The 24,636-nt window shown below is 42.1% G+C and overlaps 1 long non-coding RNA gene across 1 annotated transcript in view; it reads right to left on the reverse strand.

Moving 5' to 3' along the window:
• Positions 1 to 958: 958 nt before the first annotated feature.
• Positions 959 to 24,636, reverse strand: part of LOC123973375 — a 40,301-nt gene continuing 16,623 nt past the window's right edge. The window contains exon 3 of the long non-coding RNA XR_006825609.1: positions 959 to 1,105. This is a non-coding gene — a long non-coding RNA (uncharacterized LOC123973375). The remainder of the gene's footprint in view (positions 1,106 to 24,636) is intronic.

Genomic DNA, 24,636 nt, shown 5'->3' on the forward strand with positions numbered 1-24,636 from the left:
TTTGTAAGACGTGTTCCCTCTTTTTTTCTTTTTTTCAAAGATGAAGAGTACAAATATCTTTTGTGAAATATGTGCAGCACCATACAGAAAAAGAGCATGTTTTACACCTCTGCAATCCACCACCAAAGCAGCTGCATGCTGATTAGGGGGAAATAAAGCGAGCTACATCTTTTGATTTTTAACAGAAAAGCAAAACTGCAAGAAAGGGAGCTTCGCTCTCTGTCTTGTCAGTGCTTCCTTCAGAAACAGAAAGAGATTTTAGATTTCAAAGTCACATGCAACTGCAACCAAGTTATCTTTTAACTGTGGTTGGAGTTCAAAACCTCGCAGCTCCTTCCAACGTGGCAAAGTGAATTCACTACACAGGGTGCACAGAGGCAGATGTGAGGGGAGAGCAGCTTGGCCTACTCTCCGTGGAACTGCCAGTAGGATGAAAAAAAATACAGCTTGCTCGCAATAAATAGCAACATCTGATAAATACGGTACAATCATTACTTTGTTTGTGAATTTGTAATGACTATCCCAATAGCCTCGTTGTATCTAACAAAAAAACCCACAATGAGTTCTACAGGCCTGGAATAAGCACATCAGTCAATTTTGCATATTGATAAAAAAAATGCTTTTGTTCTTTGTCTGCTGCTGCTCCTGCCTTCACATGCCATTGTTCATGTTAATTCAATACCAAACAAGTCATTTTATTTTTACTATGGACTCTCCCTTGTGACTAATTACTATTCGACTCTAAGTGATGTTTCACCCCTAGACAATAAAGAGGGACATGCTGCTTTCACACAATGAACCAATAAATTTAGCCCATATCAAAAAACGCTCCTGTTGGAGTGATTTGGCTGACAAATCAGCGAGCATGTGAGCCAGTTATTCAGATCACAGTGTGTGAAGGTTACCTCCTACTGCTTGTCCCTCAGATGTGAGTGAGCCGGCTGGCTGGTCAGTCTGCACGCTGGCCGAGCTACAGGCTGACTTTTCATTCTCCTGTGTGCGAGTCATTAGAGAGCTGCAGCAGCAGCAGGAACTGTAGGGTGTCTCTGGTCTGCAGGGTGATCCAGCTATGATTCTGAAACAGAGCAGGACCATGGACGGACAGCTGATGGAAACAGAACAAGAAGGAGAGAGTGAGTGCTAGGAGCGGGACGCCTCATTAGCAATATCCCAGAGGTGAGGGGAAGGGGCAGGGCGGGTTTCCCACTGGCCTCTCTGTGACTGGTGATGTCATCGAACTGTTCGCAATTGTTTCTGGGACTGTACAAGGATTGAAGGGGAACAGCTGGAGCAGGGTTTGAGCCAGTGACCCTCTAATCATGAAGCTGCAGGCCTACCACCTAAAGGTCACAGCGAACTGCTCGATTACACTCAAACAGGAAGAACACATGGCATGCTAGCATTAAGCATGTGTGCAGGTCCAATAATACTTTTAATGTATCTGGGGGTCTGCAACACACTGCCTCACACAAACCCCTAATCACACATACACACACACACACACACACACACACACACACACACATCTTCCTCTTATCTGCCATCACAATACCGCATTCGACAGATCAGAATCAATCGAGTTACATTGTGAGAACAACATTAAAGGCAGAGGCTGGAGCATTGGTACATGACCCCCTGTCACTGTGGAATATCAGGGATTTTCTTAATTGGGCCACAGTCAACATGGCTCAAAAAAGTTACACAAAGAAAGGATAATATCTAAAAGATGAAATACATAGCTATTTGAAAAAAGCCTGTTAGAACCTGCTGTGTTTAAAAGCACAGCAAGACTGTGTATGAGTGTGTTTGTGTGTAAGCTAGTGTATGTGTCATACAAGTCTGCCAGGCTTTTGAGAGTGATTGTGAGACAGAGAGGGGGCCACATGTTACCAAAAGCATCGAGCAGGTGTTCTAACAATTGTCCTCAGATCAGCTGACAACTGTTGATCTCAAAGCACCGCAGCCTGTGACATAAATGTTCGTTGTCCTTTTAGGTATTTCAGCCGTCATGGCCTCCTCTGTCTCGTGGCCTCTACAGCTGACAGTTGCCAGTGATAGCCTGTGAGTAACATTATAACAGCCTGCTAAAAAAAAAAGCCTGACGAACCCCTTCCCGCAGGTAAAGAGAGATCAGGGTCAGAGCGGCTGCATGTTTGAAGGCTGCTGCTCTCCAGTGAGTCGCCCACTCCTCCATTATTCACATTGCTCGCCTCTACCCGTGGCCATGCTTCATACACTGACAGCGCTAATCGCAGCCGCCGTAATTGCATCTGATTGAGCCATGCCAACTGTCCCGTTTGATACAGGCCCATACTGAGACCTCTCACTCAGCTCCCCGGAGGTCAAGGGGTCGACTGACGCAGACAGATACACACAAACCGTCCCCAGAGTGCTGGCAGGTGACGGAGAGATGATGCCAGATGAGAAAATGGATGCAGACATTCAGTCAGATGGAGGGGAGAAGAGAGGGAGAGTTTCAGAGAGGCATGGAGAGAGGATGGGTCAACAAGGTCGGAGAGGGTTATCGTGATTGATTGGATACATCACCAGGTAGCTATTTTAGGTTTTAATCAACCCTCCAAACACCACACACATGCAAAAGCAAGAAAATATATGCACACACACAAGTAAGGCACTATATTTGACCTTAAAGCTGCAGTAATTGATTTTTTGACCATTTGGGGGCAGCAAAAACAAGCTGTAAACACAACATTGATATATTTTCACTTTTTAAGTGACAATTGTTTATTTCTATATACATATACAATATATAAAGAGCATCATAAGCATTTGTCAGTCCAATATGAAAACCAAAACAAAAAGCTGAAAGATGCAAAACTCAATAAATACTAAATACAACAATGACAAAAAAATGGCAATCCGTACATTTTATTAAAACAAAAAAAACACAGGTGACTTTATTAGTAAAATTTTAAATTTTCAAATCCAGGTTATGAAGGTACACACGTTAACACCAACATTACTGTTGTCATTGCCACCAAACCGTCAGAGGAAGCATGGGGGGAATAGTAGTGCACTCTTAGGTTCAACTGCTTTAAATCTTAATATAAGATGACAACTGTATTTTTAACAACTTTATCAAAAGAATAAAATATGAGTTGTTTTTGTCTTGCCAAGTTTTAAGATTGTTCTTATTTCTAAAAACTATGTAGTTTTACTTTATAGACAAACATTCAGTACATGCACATGAGTATACATATTTCTTGTGTGTATACATGTTTTTATGTCTATACGTAAATATCTTCCTTGTAAAAATAGTTAATATTTATTTCTTCCCTTAGTGCTAGTTTTATATTCTTTGTTCAATGTTATTGCCTATTCTTTGTTTTAGTCTATTCAAATTTAAATAATTGAATATATGTTTATATATTTTCGGTGTGTGTAGCATGGAGGGGGTATTTACCAGATACGCCAAAACAAGTGTACAAGTGATTTTGATAGCGATTACCCTTTTGCAGTGCATCAAATAATATAACTAATCCCAGTAGCTCCAGGAGAAGGAATATCAAAGTACATTCAAAGAGGTCATCATGTTAGCCTTTAGTGAAATGGCTTTCTGCATGACTTGATGAGGCCAACTGTCCTGTTTGATAAATTCATTTAAGCTTTAAAGCTTTCACTCTCATCCAATTAAGATTCAGATAATGTGTTTGTTCTATGGTTATGAGATGTAAATATAATCAGGAGCATATGTGTTGTTTATAAATTATTGCAGTTAATGTACAGAAGGCAGGCTTTTGTTGTTACTCTTTCACAGACAGAAACAAACAAACATAGCCTACACACACACACACACACACACTTTAACCAGTTTTGCATTGCTTCAGGAGGCAGGTTAGACACATCTTACTATATATCTTTTTCCAAACTGAGCTGTATTATCATAATTGTCAGCTTTTACTGTATCTTGTCTCTTTAACATCATTTTGGTTGTATTTTTAGATCTGCAGCCTGCTTGAGATTCAACACCACTAATTAAATAGACAGAGCAGAGGCACTCACCATGCCAAATAAACTGATGTCTTTTCCCAGGAACTCTATGAAGACTGTCAGATGAACCTAAACACGCACACACAAACACACCCACTTCAAAACAAACGATCCCGCAAGAGACGCAGAATCCGTCCTGATTACTGCTTTTGTCACAAGATGACCAGCGAAGTTGTGAGGAAGCTTAAAGGCATGATTACTGAAACGATAAAAAGTTTACCTGTCTGATAAAGAGGGAGAAAGTGAGAGGAATGGAATGTGTTTGTAATTGAGTGTGTTTCTGCGTGAGCATATGTGTGTGCGTGAGAGAGAGAGAGAGTCAGCGAGATAATGACCTACGTGATTGATAATCGATGGCCTCCCTCTCCTCTTGTCTCGTGTTTCTGTGCTAGGGTTGTGTTTTAATGTCGCTCCTCTGCTCGCTGACCTCATTAAAGGATCTGGTTACCCTCAAACAGCTTTTTAATTTAGCCTAATGATTTTTTGCATAATAGATCAGATACTTGGTAAGCCCCAGGGAGCGGCCCTCCTCTTCAAGGTGCCTTTATAGTGAGAGGAGCCGAGGTTTGGGAGGTTGTTATTGTGCTATATGTGTTTTTGTTTAATTCTGGGTTTCTTTCTTTAGCTGGTTAGCTTCTTATTTAATATCTTTGTTGGTAAATGATTGTGTCTGTGAAAACGCAGAGCCCTCCCTAATTCTTATTTTCCTTCGACCAGACTGGACTGTACCACTTATTGGTAGATATGTCATTTAAAACTGACAGTGCAACACCCAAGAAACAGCTACACGTTTAGCTGTGTCTTGCCGAACACAATATGTTTGTGAGCTACTTCACAAGTGTTTTTTATATATATATATATATAAGAAGTGACATGTGAGATAGTGTTAGCATGAGGTGTTTAAATTGATTTGCCCCTAGATTGTAGATATCCCCACATATTAATTTATTATTCGCAACAAGCACAGCTTTTATAGCGGCAGAAGGTAAATAGATAGAAATAAAAAAACAACATTAGTCTGGTGATCTTCTATTTCTTACATACGATCTTCCTTACAACTGTTGCCTGTGTAGCCAAAGCATGATATATCTTAGAGCTCTATTATTGTGCAAAAATAAAAAAAAATGTAATGAAAACACAAGAACAAACACATTTCGGTTACATGTTGCTTCTTCATGATGATGAAAAAGGGCACAGTCGTATTATAAACCAATCACATACAATGTCCTGGTGCTAAATATTCACTAGAGCACAAAATAAGAAAATAGTCGCCGGTAAATAAACTATTTTAATCTATTTAATCTATTTATTGTTTGCTAATAATTACAGTAACCAGCTATTTTAGAAAATTACTTAAATGTAGAAAGAATTTAACTCTATGCCTGTTTTTAAAGATTGACTCCGTCAGCAGAAACAAATCTGCCACAGACAGTAGTCTGAGTCAGAGTAGGGAAGACAGTATTGAGAGACAGACTAAATCATCGTTGGTTCTGGTCTTCTCATGGGATTTGTTAACAATAACAACTATTTCGCTAGCCATCACCTTTAAAATAATATTTTGATTTTCTTGTTCTTTTCTTTATTTTCAAAACACTGATAAAGATTTCTTTCATGAGCCCTAACCTTCAGCAACAGTTAGGTTAAGGAGTAGTTAGGATAAACAGGTAGGGTATTAGGGGTAGTTAGGGTAAGCATTGTCTGTTTGCATAACTGGTGATGTAGCTGAACAGCACAAACCTCTGCCATAAACAACAATATCATCAGAGATAAAATTATGCTCAACACTCAATCTCAGGTTCATACACATTTCTCAGTGAAATGTCTTGGGAACTTAAAGTATGCAGAGCTCATAGTTTTGTTGTATACACAGTGAATGAACTGTCACACACAAAACCCAAGTGATGAATGGAACTCAAAATCAATTTTCTACAAATGTCTTGGGAGGGATTCATCCTCTCCATATATAGCAGTGAGTGAACTGTAATCTGTGCAGCTTCCTGCAGTACTGAGACACCAACACAAACATATTCCCTTCCCAAACCCGCAACATAGCCAAATCCACAGCCTCACACAAACACACACAAAAACACAAGCAGTGAGTGTGAGGGGAAGAGACAGGCTCTGTCCCTGATCAGCAGTCACCCAGGCCTCTTCGTCTCGACATGATCACTGCCTGTCATTAGTCAGTTACTCTGTAAATTATTTAACCATGCACATGTTTGGAACCGTCTAAACACACCAGACACAACGCCACGCAAAGTGCTTTCATGCGCTGAGCGACGCACTGACACACTCTCAGAAAATCGGACTCTTGGAATGAATGAATAAGTAAGGCGGGAAATAAATAAATAAGCGAAACAAACAAAAAACAAGCTTCGATGGATTGGGGAGGGGGCGCCTGAGCAGGGGGGGTGACGACGTAATTTAGCACTCGGCTTCAATCCCAGTCAAATTAAAAGGGAATCTTAATGCATGTGTCTCTCCCAGCATTGATGTGTTCTCTCTCTGTGATATGGCGCAGAGACGGTAGAGGCAATATGCCTGACAATCTATTCCCAGACTGGCCTCGCTGCCACTCAAACTAAGCAGAGCGCTACTGTAGCTATTAGACAGGCTCTTTTGGGGAACTGACGGCTGGTGGAAAGAAAACTATCAGGGCTCTTTTGTGTGTGTTTTTGTGGGTGTGTGTCTGTGCATATGGGTGTGTGTATCCATGCACGCCTACTTATATATGTAGGCCTAGAATTGTCTGTGTTTCTCTGAGTCTATTTGTGTGTTAGCAAGCTTAACCGTATGTATATATGCGTGTTCAGTATGAGTGTCAGAACTCAAGGGCCTTGTAATCAGCACTGAGTGAGCGCTTGACAAGGCCATTCCCCACCGCTGAGCATTGTGAGGCCTCTGCAGCCGGAACTTAAGACAACATCGCGCACAAAGTGGGTAAACAGTGTTTGACATGTTTTCAATATGGTTACATTAGAACAAGCTGCGTTTGATTGAAAAGCTAATATTCAAGCCATGCAAATCATCAATCATGGGAAAAGGCCTATTAATTATTCAATAAAACAGTCTAATTCAAGAATCAATGTAGAGAAGCGGAGAGAGGGATGAGGGGGCTCCCAGCAGAAATGGAGAAAGAGAGAGAGTGGGTAATATAAAGGAATAGGGAATTACCCCTCTCTCTCTGAGCTGTGGCCCATCGCATCCCGAGCTGTCAAAAACAACTGCCGCTCCCGCGTTTCATCTCACCAAGTTTAAAGACGACTTTGGAAACACTTCATTTTCCTCGCGAAACTCGTTAGGTCTTTGTTCCTCATTAGTTCATCTTCTTTTCTCCATCTCTGTTACTCCTCCTCTGTTGTCCCCCCCCCCCACTTCCTATATCGCTCCTTTCTTTTTTCTTCGAAGTCGTCGTTACGGCTCTTACGACCGCCTGGCTCGGCCGTTTTGAAGTTTGGTATTGTGCCGTCTGATCTTTGGCAATTACAACTGGGCCAAATCTCTTCCTTGGGAATTCATTATTTACGTTCAATTAAACAAATTCATCAGCGGTCTTCTTAGTAGAATTCGTGCCGTGTAAGTGGTCGGCTGTAACGAAGCTGGGGCACAGACCAGCTCAATCAGCTCTAATACAAAGACTTGGTATTTCCTCCAGCCAGTCCCCCCGGCCCCCAGCACCTCAAAGGTGTTTTCACAGCCTTCATTAGTCGCTGGGGACTACTAAAGTCCAACAGTAACCACTTCAAAGCTCATTAGTATCTATTATTAATGAATTAATATCCAATATCTTTGATAGACCTAGGCTATCGTTAAAAGTTCTGGACCAAGAGTTAACTTAATTCGAACCTTATTTGGGTGGCAGCGTCTTAACTTCCACTGTAGTGACTTTTTGCACATCATTTTGGCTATGCCGGGCCTTAGCAGCTCCCTCAGTTCAAGCACTGTGAAGTCTCTATCCTCTCATGCTCATAAAACTCACGAGGTGTCTATGAGGCGTTTAAAGCCCCTCAACCACACAACCACAGCTGGCCTATCTGATAACAACTGTGCGGTTCAAGAACAGTGGAAACATCAATAGAAAGTGGTTTTAGATCGGAATAAGGGAAATGCTACTTGGAACAGTGAGTTGAAGAGGATTTATGTGTAACCACAGTCACACAAGATGTAAACCAATTTACACACAAGCTGTGGTCACAAGTCAGTAATTTTAAAAACCTTCCACTGACTGAACTGATGTGTTTAAATGATGGTAAGTAATAATCATTTAATTTCCAACTATAATTCTGTTGATTACTGGAATTGATTGCTTAATTAATGGGAAAATATTTAATGGATACGGCTGGCAATATTTACAATTTCTCTTGACCAAAAAAACAGAGTCAGTCAGTAAATATACACACACACAAACAGAAAAGAGCCTAACAACAAAGAAAAGATTGAAGAGAAGTTGCTATGTTGTGGCTATATTGCTTTAGGTAGAGTGACATAATGAAATATGATCCAATAAGGTCCATAAGTGTAATATATCAGAAGTCAAAATGCTGCACATTGGTTTGAAAGGCAGGTTTTTACCACTCAAAGTTATCACGGTATCACTTTGTTCTCAGTGGTAACGAATGTGATGTAAAGGGGCAGTGGTGGCCTAAAGGTTGGAGAAACGAGCATGTGACCAGGGGGGTCGCCGGTTTAATCCCTGGACTGGCAGGATAAATTTGGGTGTGGAACATTGACTGTATAAAAGAAGTGGATGAAGTCATCGTGACGTCTTCCGTTGGTTTGTGGACTGCCATTTTGAATCCTCGAGTTTGGCCGCCGCCATCTTGGTTTTTTGCAACTAGCGGCACCGGACATTACCATATTAGCTGCTCAATGGGCAGCAGATCAGACTGTGGTTGTACTAGGCAGCTTCCAGGTGTGAATGTGTAACTGTGCAAATGTGATCTGGGTCTTCCTGCAAAAGAGAGGCTTCCTCTGAGTGAAGCTCCTCTGAATAAATAAACGTTAAAAAAACAGCAGTTTGACTTCAAACGCTACCGGTGGATGTCGTTGGCCAACCCAGTGCGTTGCCACAACCCTAAAATTGAGCCAGGTCCAACTGGGTTTTGTTGACATACCTGCATTCTTTTCTGCGTTGGCATCCAACATGCATCAATGATATGATTTAAAGGAATGAGGGGGCTGCATTTCTTTAACACAGTGCTGAATTCTGTCTGAACACAGCCTTCAGCTACATGCCTAACCCAACCTTGAGTGTAACTAATTACATTTACTCAAGTACTAGTAAACTTAAGTATAAGTTTTAAATACTTCTTCCACCACTTGCTAATTCTAACTATAACCGTAAAACCTAAAAAGTCTGTAACTGATGAGGCAAATAAACCTAACAAGGCCTGAAACCCACATTGGTACAAAAACATTCATAGACAGTAAGTTTGTGAATGATCCAACCATCCGAAGAAAAGGCAGCGGACGGCCACAGGTGACACAGGATAATATATCTGTATGTGTGGTTACTTAACTAGCAGGGTCACAGAGTAAAAGGATCCTCTCTCTCTCTCTCTCTCTCTCTCTCACACACACACACAAAGCAGTACACACACATAGAAGGAGGATATGAAACACCAAGGGCCCACTGTGTGCATGTTAAACAATACTTTGACAGTCAACAATCAGGCATAAATTAGCAGCCATGGCCTCTACTGTATTTATTCTGGTAATTACCTCCCAGGAGGGCACACTCACCAACACACACATACTAGCAGACACCACAGCATGGCACGACACACTCGCAGTGCACCAGCCCGTCGCCTCAGAGTGTGTGAGGGAGGGAGAGGAGCAGGGAGGGGTCTGTAGACATCCAATCAACACTGTGTGTGTGTGTGTGTGTGTGTGTGTGTGTGTGTGTGTCTTCCACCGAAACATATGCTTGCAAGAACAAGACTTATCCGTCCCTTTGATTGTGCTCAAGAGCTTTAAACCATAAAAATCATGAAAGCTAATCATTCTCTTCCATTAGGGGACAGCAACCTCTGAGACAGATAGTGACTGATTGATTGACAGTTCTGAAAACATTACAGATTTGGATATCAGAGTTCAATAAAAACTGACAAAGAAGAGTGAAACAGCGAGACAGACAGAGAAGGGAGAGCGAGACAGGAAGGAGGAGGATAAGAGACACAAGAGCGAGAGAGGGAGCCAGAGAGAGACCGGGACACAGGCAATGACAGCCACATGAAATCTCATCTACATTTTTGACAATGGGGGAACCATCTGAAGAGCAGAGAACAGAGGGAGGAATTTAACTGCTTTCATCTTGTCATAATTATCTCCAAGAAGCCACATGAAAGGGAAAATCTGTGTTTTTTGTTTATAAATTAGAGAACAAGGACATTTTCTGTGTCAACTTTGATGGCATTTTTCCTCTGTGCATGGTTGAACAGTCCTGGGCTAATGATCCCTTCTCTTCTTAAAGTGAAGAAAAAAAGCACTGATGAAAATTGCAATAAAAATGACACTAAACACAATTTAGCAAATGAACGTAGAGCTGAAATGTCATAATTCAGAGAGCATCATTATCAAAATTGCTAACAATTGTTGTGCACTCATACGTCTGTGAATACTTAAGCATTTCCTTATTTCTTAGCATCACCGTCGAGCAGCGTCCACTGAAAACAAATACAACTTGTCCATCTGGGAAAAAAAATACAGCATGGCTGGCCTGACTGTTAGTGGGTGAAACAGGTTTTTTCTCTGAGGCTCAAACATCATTAAAAAGAGCTGGGGTCATTTCTATGATCCATGCAGTTGGGCTTTCATGGGCAGATCAACAAATGGAGGCTGAAACCAACGGCAACAGCAATCAATAGTTCCCTTCAAGACACACAGGAGCACTCTTGGTATCCATCAATCTCTACCCTCAGAAAGGAAACAAACTGGAAATAATAACTGCATGGGTCAATTGGCACCTTGTTGCCACACCAACTCTTCCCAGTGACACTGCATAAATGTATCTGTCCAAATGCTTATTTGTTCTGTATCAATACATTAAAGGGACAGTCTCAAATTAAAAAAACTTTTCTTTTTACACTGTTAGTGCTTTTGTAATTTTGCAGTGATCACAAACAACATTCCATTTATCCCCATTGGACTACTGTGGTGGCACTACTAATAATATTCAAATGATTAGATACCACTTACCAAGTGGTTACCAAAATTCGGGAAAATGTGGTTGTTTTGTGATTTGGGTCAGGATATGAGCATTCACTCACACACATATTCACTGAGAGGCCGGGAAAATCAAACCATCTGTACATTGCAGTGTAGTGCAATACAGTTCTGTTACAGATAATAACTTTGTGAAACACTGTCATCCGTTTCTGTGTGTGTTCTGTGTGTCCTGTGTGCATTTCTGAGGAATTTTGTGGCGTTATTCCTCCATTTTAAAGGTTCCCTGTGGAGTTTCCCTGTCAACAAGCAAAGTTCCTGTTTACATTCAGTGTTATCGACCAAAATGCATTATCTGTATCCTTGAGGCCTGACAAACATGTGGAATGCATTTACTTCACAATGTCGATTTTTAAGTGTTTTAAACAGACTGTATAAAAGAAGTGGACGTAGCCACCATGACGTCACTCACTGATTTGTGTGTACACAGTGCAGGGAATACGAGTTGTCTCAATCCTGTTTAATAGGTCACCATGGTAGTGACTCATGACGTCTATTTTCCTCTAAATGGGACAATAATTTACTAAATGAACATCATGCTGTATTGATAAAGACTTGAAACTAACAATTGAGACCATAAACTTATTAGGAAAGTGTTTACCGAGGGAATAAATCAAGTGAGAAATAGGTTAATTTTGTCATTTAGTCAATTAATCAGACTTCTTTTGCAACTAGTGGAGTCGCCCCCTGCTGGCCATTAGAAAGAATGCAGGTTTAAGGCACTTCCGCATTGGCTTTACTTTTCAGACCTGGAGGTTGCAGCTTGGTTTGAAATATTGCATTGTTTATCTACATGTTTACTTGCTAGCAGTCTTTTTTTCCCCTTGTCTTTACTGGTGCATTATGGGATTTCTGGGCGTGTTACTGCCACCTGTAGATCAAAACAATAACCCACTCATAAAGCATTGCTTCATATCGTCTACTAGTGGTCGAAAATCCCTCATGGTGCCTTTGATACTGGGGATATCTTTGTTTTTAACATTAACATATAGTTACTGGTTGCATTATAGTTTTTAATCATCTCCACCAGGCATCTGTGTGTGTGTGTGTGTGTGTGTGTGTGTGTGTGTGTGTGTGTGTATTTTTTGTGCACATGTATTTTGTACTTTCGTCCTTTCAGCATTATTTGCCATTTTATGATAAGCAAAAAGCATTTCTGGCAATCTGCTAGACTAAAAACAAGGCTTAGGCAGGCCACATTTTGGCCTTTGTCATGGTTCAAAAATTGACATCCGTAGAAACGTTTGGTCTCACCTTGAACCGCAGCATCATTCTATACCAGATATGTTATGATCCACTAAAGTTAGCCACGATACGAGATGAATAAATCCCTGTTATTCTAAATCCTTGTTATCTTTGCCAACATGTTGACTGCAAGGGAGCCAGTAGGGACAATGGTAAATTAGAATATCATTACACTATTCTATGCATCTTAAAGAAAACTGAGATTATACTATATAAAAAAACTTGCCCCCCTTCATTCCACTGCTCTCCTGCATACATTCTGGACACACAACCTGCCCTCCATGTTCTCCATCCACATGCCCAGACACACCTGGAAGAGATTTGCACTCTACTGAGTGCTCTCTTCTAGTTTAGTAAGTAAACTAAGTAGAGCCAAATTATGAAGAAGATACTGTGAAGAAGCATCTGCATGTGTTGGGGGTCAGGAGGGCGTTGAATGTTCACAAATATTTGTATTTATTTTACTACATGTGTACTTTTGTCAGGAGTTTTTGGTTACATTCTTCGTACAGTTTTCATTACTCAGCACATGGCTTCATGGGTTATGGAGAAGCTTAAAATTGCCTGACAGTTGCAGACAAGTGGAAGTTCTGTTAAGACCCACATGTTGCTTTCTTTACAAGTTTTAAACACAACAACAATCACAGAACACATTTAAATTAAAGGTGAGAATGGGGCAGTCAATGTAAATTGATGTAAAAATTCCAGTTCTATTTATCTATTTAGTTATTTGGGGATAGTTGAGTCCTATAGACGATATAAAACAATTAAGGTATGTACATTTGTCACTTTTAAAAACTGCATTGTTGTAATGATTTACAATTTCCTATACCGTAAAACTTTTATTAATAGCCCGGGCATTTATTTGCTAAAATCACTGAATTGACCTGGCTATATTTGGGACAGGTGTCCATATGAGACAGGCCTTTAATTCCTTTTGCACAAAACTGAAAAAGGCTACTATGAAACCGTTTATTTTTTTTAAACAGAATATTGCTGTTAAAAATGAAAAATTATCAAATAATATCAAATGCACATCATTCATTTGATCTAGCTCCGACAGAGGCAGCAATGTAACAAAAACAACAACAGGGTACAGGATGAGAAAAGTGTGGCAGAAGTTAGCAGACAGAAAGCAATGGACTTCACATGACAGGATTCATAACTTGGATAAATTTTTATGAAAAGCTCTTTTGATTGGTGGACCCTTACAGACTAAAAGAATATAAATAATCAAGGAACGGACATATTCGGCTCTTTTTTTTCATCTATTGTAGCCTACCATGCAGGTTACACTAGTAAATTCATGTGAATTAGACTTTGGAGCTTGTTGTTTCCGCTAACAATGTAGCATGTTTATATTGACATATTGATAAGTTTACATTTACATTTACATTTACTCACTTGGCAGACGCTTTTATCCAAAGCGACTTACATTTGAGGAGTTTAAACATTAATATTTTATTAACAATCTAGGCAGCTTAGAAGCAGCTTAAAAGCAGCTAATGCAGGTGACCCCCCAGGGTTTAAGAGGTTTTATACATCCAAAGAACTTACATAAAAACCAGACCAGGCGTTTAATTGAGGCCTGCGTTTATTTGTCAAAATGTGTTCCTACACCAGGCCAGTAAACGTGGTAGGCGGCTTTTTGGGACTCGGCTACTAATTGAAGTTTTACGCTAATTCTAATTTATTTTTAATTCATTTTCTAAAAACATTCTAGCTAGTCAAACATATATTTGTAACATTTAACTATTCATCAGTGTATTATTACTTATTCCTCATTAAATATCCATCCATCCATCCATCCATCGTCAACCGCTTATCCTGCGTACAGGGTCGTGGGGCCTCATTAAATATCCCATTTTATAAATAGATTTATAACAATCTACAAAGATTTCTCACAGTTTTATGTACACTGAGAAATGTCGGCATACAGGTTTGCACCAGCCAGACCAACACTAACCAGGACAAGGCCCAAACCAGTCCAGCCCACCTCCCCAGTCTGCCAACTGCTGAGCTATAGTAAAAAGGTGTACCAAAGAAACACTTCATAAAAATCATCTATCACCTAAATCACATGCAAACATTCCTTGTTTTTTTGACTGGTTTCCAGTGCTAATGCTGTGAACTGAATTTTTTTTTTCTCACACAGCTGAAACGTTGTGAGAGCTGCAATCAGCGGCTACAAGCACAGCCTAATGTGGCCAAAACGGATATGTAGCTAAGCCAAAACATGCACAAGGCAGACCGAATCTAATTAATGTTCATTAAAAGTTAAAGCAGGGGAAACGGTCAGGTTAATTTCTGCTACTGTGATCTTAAAGCCTGATGGCTCACATAAAATCACGCCGGCCTCTATTTTGAAGCAGTTGCGGTGTTCTGCTGTGTGCAGTGCTGTGCTCATGTTTAAAGAGAGCTCACAAGGACAAACCAAACTGAGCGATATGGCCTTACACTCACATTAGGCAGCAAAATGTCTGGTCATCCATCACTGCCTTGTTAGAGAGGAGAGAAACTGGGGGTGGCCAACATATTGCAGCAACATATTGTAGGATACCATCACAGTGGCAAAATATGTATTTTTGCAGATCTCAGACCCATATACCGTCAAGTTGTTTCTACTGTGACACTGTGAAATATCTGCACCCTGTCCTCTCTGTCCACTCAGTACTGGCTAGCTGTCTCCAGCCATCTGTGGCCCCTTTCACCTTTGACCCTTAGCAAAGGTCAACATAGGTCAGGCGTCTCAGGTTTGGTTATTGTTTCAGACAAGCAGACAGCGTCTGTCTCATTCTCAAAAACTCAGACACATGCACAGCTTTATGCTCATCAACACAGCATGTGTAGATTTCTAGAAATTCACACTGAATAAACTTTTACAAGATGGTTGGTCTGTGCTCCACAAAAAAACTGCTGAAATTCTGTTCTATCCTGACCAAAGTAAATACACAGAATGCAAGAAAGGATTGCATAGTGCAAGGGGAACTATCCAGAGACATCATGCAATATGTTAATCACTCTACAAGAGGGAGGGCGAGGGCCCACGAAATCTGTGGGTGTTATACAACTAAACAGAAACCAAAACAACTCAGCAAAACACCATGGAAAAGTTGTCTATGGAAATTAGACAAACAAGAAACCATAAACCAGCGGGGGAAAATGCTCAAGGTTTTCCTCTTCACTTGGCGATCATTTACGTTTTGTTTCTCCATCACCTCTTTGCCGCTTTGCTTTTTTTTTGCCTTAATTGCAGTTTACAGGGAAAGGGTAATCACTTGTGAAACAGGGCGTGTTATTTTCTTGCCCAGAGTGTGAATCCTAAGCAGGCCAATCGCTAGCTGTATCGCTCCATCTCTCCGCTGGCTGAATCCTAATGGCTGGATGGAGAGAAGGAGCACGGGGAGCGGGGAGAGAGAGAGAGGCTGACAGCGGGGCTTGACATGGGCATTAAATCATGCCCCGAGGAATCCTCCATCCACAGGCTCCTGACAGCCGCGCTGTCATCACGGCCAGGCCACTTCCTATGCCTCTTGACAACACTGGAGCAGAATTAGTCAGAGCATCAGATGTAAATTGGCGCTGTTCAAGGATGATAATGAGCACCAAGATACATGTCGGTGTCACTGACGGGACGCCATCATGATTGGCTGTCCCTCACACTGCGCTCCATTAGGTCTAATGGTATTCAGGCCAGGTATGGGCGAAAGGCAGGAGAAGGGGGGGAAGGGGTGCACGGATGGACAGGGAGAAAGTTTTCTGTTGTGATCAGTTAGTTCCATTTGTGCGTGTTGGTTGCTGTAGGACCCTGTGGCCAGAGGAGGACATTTACACAGGGTCCAGGCAGCCACTATATTCAGCTGTCCACTTAGTGACATGCTGTTTTCTCAATCTGTCTCTCTCACACACACACATACAACTCTTACTCAAAGATCACATGCCTTTTACACAGTTTGAATATACAGATACTGGGTGTCAGTTACTATTTTTATGTATCATGGTGCCATATGCAATGCACTGCCTGTCTAAGAATGGTACCAGTCTTATCCCAGTCTGAATTTATGTGAAAAATCCACACACCAAGTCACTTCCAAACATTTTCCAGCCCATTCAGTGAAACTCTTGGCTCACTAGTTTTCTCTCGCTCAGTGCAGTATGTATGCATGCAGTGTGTACAGCTTGCTAACATAATGCAGTAATAGTTGCCAGTGTGCCATTTTCCCTGCCCATGCTGAGGATGAGCCAGCCAGAGCCTGCCCCAGATGCATACATTTCCCATAATGAGGCAGGTGGCCTCGACAGACGGCTCGGTCGTGTGGGTGACACAGTGCACACCGCAGCTCTGGGCATCTGACTGACAGACAGTGCCAGTCCCGTCCCTTCTCTGCTCTCTCCCTTTTCTCTCTCTCTCTCTCTCTCGCTAAATCTCTTTCTTGCTCTTCCTCCTCTCTCTCTCTTTCCCTTGTTCAATTTCTTTTTCTGAGTTTGTGCAAGTTTGTGTGTGTGTTTCTGCTGCTTTGTTCCACTATGGAGTTTGGGTAAATTCCTCTACTCCGCGGCAATTTCAAATGAAGATAGCTGAAGGTTATTAATTGAACTGCCGCTGCTGTAACAGGGTAAAAACTCACTGTAATTAAGAGTGAATAAATAATTGATTATGTATATTTTCTTGTAATTGGCTCCTAGTTACCCTTCTACATGCTGAATGCTAATTGATGCTGGGAGTTAATTATAATTTCACTATGAAGTTAGCAGTATATACAGAGAGATGTTGAAGCGCCAAGGTCTCATCATGGACATTTCAATAAGAACCAAGGTCAAGCCATGAAATTACCAGAAAAAAAGGGGGGAGTGGTCAGAACATGGAGTTGAACAAAATGCCCCGCCAGCCACCTAATTGAGAGTATTTAGCAAACTAGCAAAGGAAGTGGTAAATGGCAAGGATTAAGCCAGAGGCCCTAAGCAAGAGGATCTATTAACAAGGACTCCCCAAGGCCTAACTAAAGACTTAAGATTAAGACTCCAATCTGTATGTAGGTCTAGCAACTGAAGCTGTAAGCCGATTTAAAAAAACACACATCTTCAGATAAAATGACTTGCAGCAAGACACAATTACTAATATTGATCTAAAGTCAGTTTGAAGAATCTGGCAAGCAATTGGTGGCTATTCTGTCTATCCCTTAAAAGTAGAACTAAAGTACCAATCCTCTTATTCTCGATGTCGAACTGAAATCTGAAATGTCCTCACTTTTTGTGTAATAAAATATACATTAAATGACTGAGCAATAATTGCATACTTTTCCATTTCTCAAAAGATGATTAGGACATATTAGTGGAAACAGCGTCTAAGATTCAAGCCTCTGGGTGAGCGTTGCATTGCAGCAGTTGACATTTGAGGGCCAGCGTTGGTAGGAGCTTGTCATAGCATAATTCCCCCCTTTTCAACAAGCCCACATAGCTGGTTAGGTATCAATTTAAAGGTACATATGCTCCTTTACAATATTCAACATTTTAACCATTAGATTAGCTTGCTAATGTTATCAGTGATTCCCACTCAATGTTACCTTTCAATATTTGAACACCTGCTCAGGTTGCATTCGTCCCGCAGTATATAAAGGAGGGGGTCTAGCTAGCATTAGCATCTCTTTCAGGGGTCCAGTTGTGATGACAGCAAATGACCAGACTGTCAGAACTCACAGCAATGGGTAGTCCCTGTATGCTACTCCATGATTCGAGAGTAAGGTAAGAATTGCTCAAATCTCACAATAAAAATTTCTAAGAGCTTTGGCCCCCAGCAGATCAACTGGTGGAATTGATTGGAATTGTTATACTACAAACTAGTTATGCTGCCTGCCCACAGTTATTGCACCTATAAGTATACCGGTACAGACAGATTAAACCAAAAATTCAAGCTCCCTTGAGAAGACTAATTTGGGGGGCACTGCAGAAAAATTAATGAATTTCTTCTTTTTGGTAATTACAATTTTGACTAAATAAATACAAAAGTCAAAACAAATACCAAGAATTATGTTGGTTTCTCAGTAAAAATTAATTTTAATTTCAGTTAGGTTGAGTTTCTGTGTGTGAGAGAGAGACACAGAGAGAGAGTAAGAGAGAGAGAGAGAAAGAGCAGAAATCCCAGTCCTCTGGTAAGTTGCTTGCTCAGTCAGAACAGAGACAGCCGTCGCCTTGTGTGTCAGGCTTCCTTAATGGAGTGTTAACGTGTCCAGCAGTGAACAAAGACCAGAGACTCTACTCCTCTTCACACTGCCTGCCTTACAGGACCCCTTCTGTCTGTCTGTCTGTCTCGCTGACTGAGGTGTCCTCTGACTTGCCTGAATTAATTTTCTACAACAGGCCAGGCCTACGGCAGCTGTGTCAGCATTTCATGAGCGTGGTGAGGACTGCGGATTTTACCATGTCTGGTCTACAGGCCTGCATGTACTCTGACAGTCCTGTCAGGGAACTAGAGGGCAGAGATGCTCCTCAGCTCCTCTTACAAAAGCGTGTGTGATCAGCTGCCTCTCTGGAATAGCTTCCAGAGTATGGAAAACTGAGGAAATGCTCACATTTGCAATGTCAATCATTGATGGAATATTACAGAGGTACGGAAATAGATTCGTGTGGTAGCTAGATTATCTGGGAATTCACAGACCCCTTAAATGGTCATATCAATTAGTCTGTTAGCACTTCTTATGGCTACTCTTTTCATTATTGTCTGTTTAATAAAAACTCTCTCTTCCTGGAAGGATTAAGATTCAATATTGGTGCTAGTTTGCAGCACCAGACAGCTGCGTTGTATTGTACTGTAGCAAGCAACATATTTTTCTTTTTTTTGTTGTTTTTGGATGCGTTGTTTTTGTCTTTGAACGCTTCTTCCCTAGTGTCCTCCCGCTGCTTTCTGCATGTTTAATGTATCAGTCATTCAGGTGGGGAGTGACTGGTATGGCATTGTCTTTTAGAAGCGAAGAACTCTGTTTTCCTACTACTGTTCCAGGTGTAACTGAAATTGACAAGTCTTTCGATACATGCAGGAAATATGTTATTGGAAGAGACATCTTTTATTCTCCAGAACTTTACATCACACACGATCTTGGCCAAGTGCTCTGATCTGGATCTCTCTGTGGATAAAGGGGAGGGGAGGGCTGCACAAGTATGTGTGCGAGTGTGTGTATTAAATAAATAAGTCCAAAGACAAATCGATTAACACAAAAGTGTAGAAGTTTTCTGGGGAAACTAGGCAAGAAAAAGGAAAAAGTTGTATGGAACTACTACAAAAGAAACACTATATTACATGTAAGACTATGATTGCACAAACTGCTGCTGTATACATCAAATACAGAGTTCAAAGTTCAGACTTTAGGAGGCAGTGAGCTTTGTATAATTATGCATGAACATATATAGTGAAGCATGAAGAGAATAATGGGAAAGATGGATTCTGGAGAAAGGCCATAAGGGGTCAAAAAACAAAAGCATCATGTTATAATTAGCAATGCCAGAAAAGATGTTTCTCCACCCCTAAATGTATACACTATATAACGTTTTTGTAAAATTTAATAACCATGAGTATGGTAATGTTATTTAAGCAGAATAACTTGTGTACCAGCCCTGCAGCCACTCTTTGCTCTCATTCTCTGGACATCGATAGCGTAAGCGCCCAAGGCGCTGGACCCAGCCTGGCTAACATCTGGACCAGAGCCTGACCTGCTGTGGGGCAGTCAGGTGAACCAGGCAGGAAATGAGAGGACGCTGGTCCTGGAAGATTGTCACTACTTGGATTCGCACACAGCGTTTCAGCTCAGGATGTTTGAACATAATGTCATTCAGTAAGTATACACTGGCTTCAATTACACACACGTCTCTGTTGGAATGTATAAGTGCTCCTCATGATGTTCTCTGGACCTGATCATCTTGCTTAGATGTGTCCTTTCTGGCCTGGTGAATGTGAATTTATCTTGGAATGGCTTGATACATTTGAACACAAGCAGGGGTGTTTGAACTCGAGACCAGTTTGGCTTTGTCTGTCCAAGGCCTCGGCTCACCGTCACACACACAAACACACACACACACACAGACACACACAGACACATTATCACTCCCTCTCCAGGTCTTCCTCTCGCTCCCTCGTGGCCCCTCATCCCTTTGTTGGAGTATGCATAACCGTTGAAGGAGTGCCAAACAGGGCTGAGCCTGAGATGCTGATACAGTAAAAATCTGCGTTATCACTTTAATGAGTACACACACACACATACACACACACTTTCCACTGGCTATTAGGCACCAAGAACAGGAGGAAAACTATTTGAAAGTGAATTTTTGATTTCCGGTCGTGGAGCTTTGCCTAGGAGTGGCAGCCGACAGAGGTGCAAGCACACACACGCGCACACACACACCTCGTACACCTCAGTGTTTCGGCTCCAGTTGCTCTCACACACAGCATGGATGATCAAAAGAGGCCAACGGCTGACGACCATTATGCCAATGACACTTTGAGTAAGAGTCCAGAGAGCGCAGCGACATGACAGCCATTAGGGATTGAAAGTGGGACTTTAAAGGAGGGCTGAAGGACAACTGTCAGTGCAGAATCAAAGGCAGAAAGTGAAATCTTCATAATGTATTGCACTGGAAAATTCCTGCTCTAGCTGACTCTCTCAACCACTCACGCAAAAGTATCCCATACACGGCCATGGCATTCAACTCCCCTAAAAAACATGAAATAGCCAGGAACAAAGGGTTGATGAGGGGAGTTCAGGGATTGGCACTCTGTAAATGAAAGCGAACAGCAGTGTGGGCCATTGTGCGGGTGGTAGACAGATAGATCATTAAGGACTGGACTGGGTTACATTCACAGCAGAGGACTACTAGCTAGCAACTCCAGCACTGCACCTCTGTTTCTCCCCAGCTTAGATCCAGCTGACAAATGTGACTGAACCAGTACGGCAGCACAATTATAGCTAATGGATCACACTCAGAGACAGTTAGAAGAGGACTCAAACTTTTTTCAAAAGCACCAGCAGATGCTTTGTGACTACACGTCCAAAATATAGCTTATTGTGTTTAATATGCTGCAGTACTTGAAAATCAATAAACTAGGACAAGACAAACTCCCTGTTTTCCAACTTTGATTTTTCCACTCATTGTTAAAATTGACAAAACAGAGGGCGGCTCTGTGTGTTGCTTTATAGCTTTCCATTGGCTAAATCAAGGCCTGCTGCTGGCACTGACCAAACCCTCTGCTGTTCTCTCAGCTTGGCAGAAAACTGCCTCTAATGTGTCTCTCTGTCGCATAATCAAGGATTTCACACTCTAAATCTTTGATCTGGAAGAACCCTCTCTGATGGGAGAACCCTCCACCACACACACGCAGTACACACACACCCCTCTCGGATGTGTGATCTCCCTCCAATTAATGATGTCAAATGAGTGTGTTTACAGGCTCATTAGATTACTGTTGCAGAAGTAGAGCACCGCCCTGCATCGCCCACCGCACACACACATACGCATGTATGCACATCCGCACCAAGACTCTCTCTGTCTTGACATGGCCCTTGGAGGGAAGCCTGATGGCAAAGCACCAAAGTACTTTTGCCACCACAGTCATAGCTGTGGCCCTGTGGGTAACTGAGCCATGATGGCACAAGTCTCCACACACACACACACACACACACACACTAGATGTCCAACCCAGCTGGACCAGTTTGGAGGCTGTTCAGGGCCAGTTAAGCCGCAGCCAAGCAAATCCCCTGAAGTTCTCCAAGAGCCAAGAGACACGGGTTGAGGCCAAGGCCTGGGGACAGCCTGACAGGTGTGTGAATCTTCGTGCAGTTACAAAATGAAAAAAAGCAGGCACATGCATGGATAGATGATAGAATAAATATCAAATGATGAAAAAGCAGCAGAGCTCATCAATTCCATCCAACAATTCTTCATGTTTCATTTATCAACCATAAATCAGTTTTCCCTTCACAACAGCTTGTTACCATGCAAAGCGGCATGTAAAAAGACCTCATGTGCAGAGCTGTGGACACCATGCAGGCTGGGTTCAGTACATCTCCACTGCCCCCTACTGGTATGGAGGTCAGCCTCAGCCCCCTACTGAGAGCGCCACGGGCCACGGGCTCACCTTAACGCTCGCCAAGGGGCTCACTCCGGCCATCGCTTTTCAACCAGAAGTAATTATAACACTAATGAGAAGAGCGTGAATCACAGGGTGTGGACAGGAAGACGGCTTTGACACGCTGCTTCAATTACAGAGCAGTCTGTCTTTGTAGAGCCCAAAGACGAAAGGGTTTGAGAGGAATTAGGAGGATGAGAGAGTGAGGGGGTGCAGATACGGCCTCTGTAATTCATATTTAATATCTGCATCTGTGTTTCACAGCACCTACCAGGCCACCGGTGACGTAATCACTTCCTTAATTGGGAAGTGATGATAGTTAATGCATGAGTCATGTGCAGCAACATTTCCCATTAGAAAGAAAACACAAGTGAATCCACCAATAGCACAAACTATATGAGAATAAAGTGTTGTTTAAAAAAATTAAATAAAATCTGTTGTTAAATGCAGACTATGAGCATTATTTATTGATGCAGTGGACATATTTCACTAAGCTCTGTGAGTCTGGTAGTGTTTCTTCTTGAGGAATTCTGCTAAAGAAAGCATTACCATTTCCAGTGTGTGTGACATTGTGACCTCAGCTGGAGTGACATAACCTGTGGCAGAGAGTGCTGGCTCAGCAAACATCGCTCTAAACAGTCACTCAAAACATCACAACACTCAGACACCCCCGAGGACACTCAAGCTCACACATACACACAAACATACACACACATTCACAAACCAAGAAGTGACACTGACAGTGACAAATACCTCTTTCAGATATCATGCTCAGCCGGTCTGCAATTTCTCACACACACACACACACACACACCAGTAGGAAGTACACAAACAGGGGAGAAGTGGCACACACACACACAACGGCCGGGGCTGGCACATTACTATTCTATTGAGGTTTAGCAGCACTACCTTCTCCTCCCACTGGGAATTCGATAAGCAGGAAAATCACTGCATTTTTCACACACACATCCATGAATTTCCTCTTCAGCAACCTTCCATTTTCCAGTCCTTTCCCCCAAACTTTTCCCCATCCTGTTAAGAAAAAAAATTACTGGTGGCAAGAGTCCTCTCAGGCTTGATCATATTAGAGACATTTTTTTTTCTGGGCCTGTATGTTTTAGCCCGGGAATCTTTTTTCTATCCTCTGGTCCTCTCTTATCTCGTTACACACTCTTCAGGCTTTGTGGTTAAATTATGTATTAAGGTCAATGTCAAAACACGGAAGATGTGTAATCTGCAGGGAGTTTCCTTTTATTCATTATTACAGTGAAGGCTGAGCACAACTGTCAGCCAGCCACGGTTGTGCTCAGCATGGAAGCTTATGTGCTCAGCGGGGCCCCACCAAGCCTCTCTCCCTCGCTCTCCTCTCCCCCTTCTCCACCGATCCCCTGGCTCCCCTCCCCACATACACATCCCTTCTCCCCCTTCTCCTCCTCCTCCTGGATGGACCCCTGATAGATTTACCCAGCTAACCCATCTCACTTTGGGATCTCCCTCTTCTACAGCACCAATCTGAGAGCTGTCAAGTGCACCTATATGCCAATGTCATAAGTCTGAAGGAGAGAAATGTGCACGCCGGAGACCAAGGGGAGAGAGGAGGTAGAGGAGGGGAGCACAGAGAGAGGGGGGTTGCTGGGGAAGAGGAGGGTGTCATGCCATCCGTTGTAGTTTAGGGAATTTGTCTAATCTGGAATCATGTCAGGATACATGCAAGGCACTCCCTCTCCCCTCCCATGTGTATCCGCGCTTGTACGAGTGAACGAGAAGAAGAAAAACAAGAAGATAGAAAGAAATAGAGAAGCAGAGAGGGGTTGCCAATGTCTTATGCTCTTTGTTTCAATTCAAGGTAAACTGACGTTATGTGTTGACAGGACAGGCTATCATCTCGTTGGATTCTGCTGTCCTCCACAGGGATTTGGATCTGGGGGGTTCGAGCCTTCTTCTCTCCTGTCTCACGACAGCTCAACACTTGACCCCTTGTTTTCTCAATTGCTGTCAGTCAACGTCAAAGCCCCTTCTCTGTGTCAGATATGTAGTGACAG

This window comes from Micropterus dolomieu, linkage group LG07 (genome assembly GCF_021292245.1).
Source record: "Micropterus dolomieu isolate WLL.071019.BEF.003 ecotype Adirondacks linkage group LG07, ASM2129224v1, whole genome shotgun sequence".
In the NCBI taxonomy this organism is placed as follows: Eukaryota; Metazoa; Chordata; class Actinopteri; order Centrarchiformes; family Centrarchidae; genus Micropterus; species Micropterus dolomieu.